Below are 6,000 nucleotides of genomic sequence, written 5' to 3' on the forward strand. Positions count from 1 at the left end.
TATATCAAAAGTCAGGATAACATAAGAGGAATACTAGAATTTATTAGCTTCAAAAATATACACTAGATAGAAACTTAATGAAACTCAAAGTGTAACCAAAAATCACCATCTGCTACAAATTATAATCTTTAAATCGAGTCATAGCTCAAATGAGATTTTGCCCCCTCCCTTAAAAAAAAAAACACCTAGATAATGGAGTATCTTTGGTATTCCCTCAAATACAGAAGCCTCAGTTAAACTGTAGATGAATCCCCTTGGCTTAATGCAGTGCAAAGAGAGTATTTCCTTCTCTCATCCTGTAGCAGACGTGTCAATGACTGTTATTAATTGGGAAGATGAGTGCACACCATCAGACTGCTTCCTCATTTGGCATCTCTCCTTATAGACATCATTGCTAAATTACCAGATTATGTATCTCACATTAACGGATTTTTCTCTCTTCCAAATTTTAAATAACTTTCCTGTCAAGTTATAGCAGTGCAGGGAATGATCTGCCAAGGACAGCCAGTTAGCCTGACAAGTCTGGTCTGGGAATCCTGTTCTTGGCTGTTTTCAAGTCAGATTAATGGTCACATAACATGGACGCTCTAAAGTGGGTCCAGGGCTGTTCCAAGGGTTCTAAGCAGCTCTTCATAACAGAAATAACTAACTACTTGTCTCTCAAGCAATATCACACGAGGCAAGCAGGAGAAAAGGACAAACATAATACACTAGGGGTGGGGGTGGGGATAAAGGGTGGAATGTTGTCCCCCCAAATAACCAATTGCCCAGAGAATTCACTTTCTATTTTTACTTCCTGGGTCACCTCATTATGTTAAATGAGTTTCATAAATTAGTAATCTGGCGACAGCACCAGACACTCCAACAGAACACGGTGAATCACTCAAACCTGGTTATTCATTTGAAACTTCATTATACTGAAAATAAATCAACAATATTTTTCCAGGCCACATCTCTTTTACTCCACTGTGTGGGCGTTGGTCTCTGTGGGGGAAGGGGGAGTGTGTTTTTTTTCTTTTTCCTTTTCTTTCTTACCTCCTCCTCATACTAACAACTTGTATAGATGAGGCTTCAGCAGACCACAGTCATTATGAAAATCTATAGTTAATACACTCCCAATGTCAAAATGTCATGGGTTTAAACACAGAACCCAAAATAAGAAAACTAACTGACCCTCTTAATTAAAAAAATATGGATTGTAAGATAATCAGCTTGATGGAGCATTTGGGTGACTGTAAAGAACCAGGCAAAGGGAGAGTAAGTAACTGTTACTTTTCTGCCTCTATGCTGATTTTTTTTTAATTTAGCACTTCGTGCAAATCCAGATTAAAATAACTCCAGCTATTGATCCGAGCAGTGGAATTGACATTAATTTTAGTTCACTTCTCACTTTGCAAAGGGATCAATAGGAAGTAATAACAGCTGACATCCCCGCTGAAAGGAGGAGAAAGAAGGGCTGAAGACAGAAATCGAAAAGCAACCAAATAAATCATCAGCTACTTTTCCACGGCATCAGACAAACTCCAAACAGATTGCAAAAAGTCTTTGTTGAATTAACTAAACAAGGAGGAGGGATCAATCCACGAAGCTAAATAAATTGTCTGGCAAGCAGTGAGATTGGACGGAGGAACCAACAAATATTGAGTTTAAAATTTTTCAAATCCTTGATGTGATGGGTTTGGTTCAGGTCTGTGTGGGTGGGAGTTTGTTTGCTTGTTAAATCACACACCCGACCCTGGTTTAAAGTGATTACAAAACGCCAGCTAACTGAATAATTAGTGAGATTACTAATTGCGTGGTTAAACATGCCAGAACCAAGACAAATGAAACGAAGAAACTGGCGTTTGGAACGTGAAAATGTCTGAAGCTGAGCTGATGCGCAGCGCTCCGCGCTCTCCGGCGCGAACTAGCCACTTTCGCATTGAAAAACCGAAAGCCAGAAAGAAAGTCTCAGAGAGTGGGCAATCTCCCACCCCGGCCTCTGACCATCCCTGTCCAGGGTCTGGGCTTCCTGACCCGCGCTGGGATCGGCGTAGAAGGAAGCGGCGCTGCTGCTACTGCAGCTGGGAGCCAAACCCACTTGCAAATGACTGCCACAAAGAAAAGCTGCAAAGCCTCTTTCCCGGAGCCCTAGCTCTGAACGCCCACCAAACTACGACTCTGCTGGCAATTAAAACGCACACACAACACTCCTCTGCTTATTACAACAGGTGACATTTTTGTGGTCTCTGAATAGTTTCCAAAAGCCAGGAATTAAAATAATAGAACAAATTAAACGATATTTTTCCTTTGCATAAATAAACTTTTAAAAAATTAACAGGCAACTTAAAAAGCAGAGAACAATGGGAAATGGGGCCAGGGTAGTGGGGGGTTGTGAAGAACTCAGGAAAGAAATTTTTTTTTTTTTTAAAGTTCACAGACTTCTTCGCTTGAAGAGAATTCCCGCACACCAAATGCCCAGGGGGTATTTGGAAACACCGCTCTAACAGAAATTTTACCACCATATGCAAGAGCTCAGGAAGCATAAGCTTAACACTATTCCAAAGGCTGGGGCCAACGCCTGCGATTCAGACGTGGCCGGGTATCGGTCCCAGATTTGGACCCCGACCCAGACCGGGCTTGGCCAACGGGTGCAAATCCTAAATAGCCGGGCCTGTCGAAGGGTGCAGGGCTGCGGGGCTGCCAGCTCAGCTAAGCGGGTGCAAAATTCAACCGGTAGGAGTCTTAGCCAGGGAAAAGCAACTCTTTTAGGGAAAACGGAGGAAGAAGAGGTGAAGGCGAAACCTGCAAAAACTTGGGTCCAACGCAGGGCCGAGCCCACCGCTCCTTGGCCTGACCTCTCCCTCCAGCTCTCGGCTGCCATTGCACAAAGAATACTTTAGGTCCCAACAACCTCCGCACGAAACAAGCTGCTTGTAACTTTGGGGAACCAGGGCGCCGGCCAGGGAAGAACCGACAAGTGCAAGGAGCCCAGGTCCACAGCCGGGCAGGGCCCGCCGGACAGGGGCTGGGGGAAGGCTGCCTTCGATCAAAGTCCAAGGACCTCGTGCCCCTGAACAACCCCGCCCCGCGGGTCACCCGGGTCTCATCGCCGCGCGCCACCGCTTCGGCGGGCAGCCACCGGGCTCATGGATTCTGGCGCTCCCGTAAGTGCGGGCCGGCGCGGGGCAACCGGGCCCTCCCGGTTCCGGGACTGCGGGCCTAGGGTGAGGGAGGGAGAGTTCTGCCTTTCGCGCCGACGCCGTCCGGCCGCCGCACACGACGCAGCTCGCAGAACAGGTGTGTGTCCCCGCTCGCTGGGCGCCCGGCCCCGTCGGTCACCAGCGGGGCGGCGCCGCCCTGTCCTCGGCCTTCCCCCACCTCGCCCCGGATCGCAGCGAGCGAACTCACGCCACTTTTGCCGGCTTTCCGCGGGCCAGGAGGGATGGGAACGGAGGACTCCCGCATCTCTTCCTCGACGCTCTTTCTGCCTTCCCCCCTCGGCTCATTTTCCATTTTCCGCAAGAACCCCCGAGACCCGCAGAGGAGGAGGCCGGGCATCCCTGGCCGCTCTGCTCCCTCCAGTCTGACCCGCCGTTTCCTCACTGCCCGCCCCCTTTCCCCCCCTTTATTTTTCCCTTCTTTTCCCTTTGCCTCTCAAGCCGAGTCCGGAGCGGGGTCTGGAGGCCAGACGTGGCTGGTGGGCACCGCGGGCAGAGAGAGCCCGAGTCCTCCCTCTCTGCTGTTCCTGGGGCAGGGAGGCGGCACAGGCCACAGACCCCGGACGGCCCAGCCCGGCCACGCCAGGCAGGGATGAACCCCACACAGAGCGCCCCCGCCCCATGCACCCACCCGGTGCGACGCGCGCCCGGCTCGGGGCCCGGGCCCTGGCCCTCCGCTGGAGCCACGGCCAGGGCCCAAAAAAAGCAGCGCGTTCCGAACGGGAAACGAGAGCTTTTCCTCTGCCTCCGGGCAGCCGGAGCCCCCGCTACTTCGGGGCTCCCGCGCGCCCTCGCCGGCCGGGGTCCACCTGGGCCTCGAGCTCTTGGAGGGGCTCTTGGAGCAAAGGACGGACCGGGCATCCCCTCGGATGGTCTCACCGCCGTAGGCGGCCGAGCCCGGGGGGCCACACGGAAGCTCTCCGCCCAAGTTTGTTGTGCCCTGGAAGAAAAGGCTTTCCCTTACAAAGCACAAAGGCGAAACGCCCAGGCCGAGCCCTGAAAAGCCCGGGGCTGGGGAGGGGGACCGGCCGGAGGCTCGGGACCGCGGTGGCGGGGCCCGGCTCCGGGCGGAGAAGGTCGCTCCGCAGGGGCTGACGAGCACGGCGGCGGTGGCCGCAGGACTGCGGCGACCTGCGTGCTCGCTGAAAAGTTTTGTTCTCAAGTCGGAGAAAGAGAAATTGTTACTCAGTTTAAGGCAGGTCTAAGATTAAAATAAAACTACAAAAAGAGCCACGCGCGGCTGTCTATACGGCGGTCCTCCCGCCCGGCTCCGTACGACCGCGGGGCTAGAGTCCCGACCCCGAAAATCCCGGGAGACCCCCCACGGGTCCGGCTGCTCTAAGGCCAGGCCGGTCCAGCCGGGCGGAGCAGGGAGTTTACCGGTCGCGTTTAGAACGGTCCACCTCAGTGCCAGCACCTGCCTCGTTCCTGCGCGCCGCGACTCCCCCCCACCCCACCTCCACCGCCCTCCACGCCCTTCACACCCGCCCCCGCTGGGAAAAAGTGAGCCGAGCACCCGGGGGCCCGAGGCTCCCAGCGGTGCGCGGGTACCCCACCCGGCCGGTGGTGTGCTGTGTGGGGGCGGTGGGGAGCCTCCCCACTAGGATCTCCCCTTCCCCATCCTGCCCGCCGCCTCGGGCTCCCCACTGAGCACCGCCCGGGCTGGGCCCTGCCGGAAATCACCGCGGGGTACGCGGGGGAGCCCGGCGACAGGGCTATCTCCCCATCGACCCAAACAAAGTGGGAACGGGGCTTATTAAAAGATGGAGAAAAGAAGTCCTGCTCCCCCCTTCCCTGGCTGTCCCCTCACCCTCCCTACTTGTCCAATTCCCGCGTCTGGTCCCTCCCCCTCGCACCCCCCAAATAAAACACATTAAGGAAAACTCAAGACGGAAAGTTTGAGCGAGGCAGCGCGCGGAGCGCGCAGGGCACCGATGCCGGAAGGCACCGTCGCGGAGATCTGAGACGCGCCAGCCCGGGTCCCAGCCCCTGCCCCGGTCGGGGGGAGCGGCCCGAATCCCTAGGAAACGGACCCGGAAAGTTAGTCAGGTTCCCGAGCAACCCGCCGCTCTCGCACCCACCCCTCTGTGTACGCGCACACACCCACACCCCTTTCTGGTCTCCATACTTGCCGTGGAAATTCCTTGGGAGAACGGTCGCACTTTTCAGGACACGGAGGGAAGGAGGCGGTGAGTGTGGTGCATGAAAAGTCCCGGGTGCGCAGAGCCGGCGGAGGCAGCGGCGGCGGCGGCGGCGGCAGCGGCAGCAGCAGCAGGCGGCTGGCCCCGGGTTTGTGTTCGCGAGCTGCCTGGGATTGCATGTACAGATCAAGAGACTCGGTTGGTGTGAGAGAAGGAGCAGTGCTGCCTCTCAGCGCTGGCTCTAATCAGTGAATGAGCCTCCACTCTCCCAGGGACTCGGAGACACACACACACACATACACACGCGCGCGCACACACACGCACACATTCTCTCACACTCACACACATACAGGCACTCTGAGCACTGAATACATTAGGGCACTAAGGGACTCTGGGAAATGGAGTCCAGACCCAGGGCACTCCTGGAGAACAGACCTGCTGGCCCTCACGAAAGAGCTCGAAAGTCTTGGGGTCGCCGGACACTGTGGTAACTGAACAGAGCTCTTGCTTTTGTTCACATTTCCCCCTCATCACACCCCCCTCCCCCACCCCGAGAGATCTCAATGGATGGTTTGGTGCTCTTCTTCCTTTCTTGAACCAAAAGACTGAGAGTAAATGGGTAAATCTTGAAGGCTGACACCCACAGCAGCTGGATGCCC

At 54.9% G+C, this 6,000-nt stretch overlaps 1 protein-coding gene across 2 annotated transcripts in view; it reads right to left on the bottom strand.

Moving 5' to 3' along the window:
- RNF220 (ring finger protein 220) overlaps nt 1-5,555 on the bottom strand; it is a 224,927-nt gene extending 219,372 nt beyond the window's left edge. The window contains exon 1 of one of the 2 annotated variants that reach the window (XM_045897854.3): nt 5,333-5,555. The gene's annotated coding sequence lies outside the window, so the exon portion shown is untranslated. The remainder of the gene's footprint in view (nt 1-5,332) is intronic. The other variant, XM_045897855.3, reaches the window with a different exon arrangement.
- Between the last annotated feature and the right edge of the window lie 445 nt (nt 5,556-6,000).

The sequence above is a fragment of the Mirounga angustirostris genome, unplaced genomic scaffold, assembly GCF_029215605.1.
Source record: "Mirounga angustirostris isolate CCGP_5_RB_7025 unplaced genomic scaffold, mMirAng1.0.hap1 SCAF_4, whole genome shotgun sequence".
Classification (NCBI taxonomy): Eukaryota; Metazoa; Chordata; class Mammalia; order Carnivora; family Phocidae; genus Mirounga; species Mirounga angustirostris.